Raw genomic sequence first — 946 nt, 5'->3', positions numbered from 1 at the left:
CACTCACACACACACACACTCACACGCACACTCTCACACACACACACACACACACACACACACACACGTTGGTTTTTATGGTTTATGGGGACTCTCCATAGGCGTAATGGTTTTTATACTGTTCAAATCGTATATTCTATTGCCCTACACCAACCCTACCCCTAAACCTACCCCTCACAGGAAACTTTGTGCATTTTTAGATTTTCAAAAAACTTCATTCTGAATGATTTATAAGCCTTTTAGGGGACACTCAAAATGTCCTCATAAATCACCTTCTCGTTGTAATACCTATGTCATACCCATGTCATTATACAAATTTGTGTCCTCAGAAACCACATAAACATGCACATGCACACACACACACACACACACACACACACACACACCCGGCTAAGACTTCGTGTTAGACCTGATCTTAAGTCACACTTCTTGAAGACACCAGCAGCTACAGGCAGAAACATTTGTAAGCTTGCACAGTTCTGGGAAGAATCCACTTCAACATTATACACAAACCAGGTAAGATTAATCAGTTATATTGTGTAAAACTAATATATTTAATGTCAAAACTATATTTATACTGTATTTTTTCTCAGATAGTGTTTCCTCTTTTCTACAGTATCCTACACACAAGACTGGGTCAACTCATCTTCAGAGATTATAAATGGTAACATAAGTTCAGAAGGTTGTTGCAATGTTTTATTATCCATTTTTGTATTGTTTCACCTATCCAATTAAATATTTATATTTAAACACATTTTATGTCTTTTAGGTATCCTGCAGGAATTATGATGAGGCTATGAGGAAGAAGTTTTCATAGTTTCACTCCTGAAAGGCAGCTGAAGCACTGAAAATGACTTTTGAGGAAAGTCTGTGTGCTCAGTGGTCCAATAGCTGTCTGGTTTAGGGGTGGGTTTAGTTTCAAATCAACCAATCCTGTTTAACATGA

Source organism: Sinocyclocheilus anshuiensis, unplaced genomic scaffold, assembly GCF_001515605.1.
Source record: "Sinocyclocheilus anshuiensis isolate Anshui unplaced genomic scaffold, SAMN03320099.WGS_v1.1 scaffold2144, whole genome shotgun sequence".
Classification (NCBI taxonomy): Eukaryota; Metazoa; Chordata; class Actinopteri; order Cypriniformes; family Cyprinidae; genus Sinocyclocheilus; species Sinocyclocheilus anshuiensis.
Note: the sequence above shows the minus strand (reverse complement) of the source record.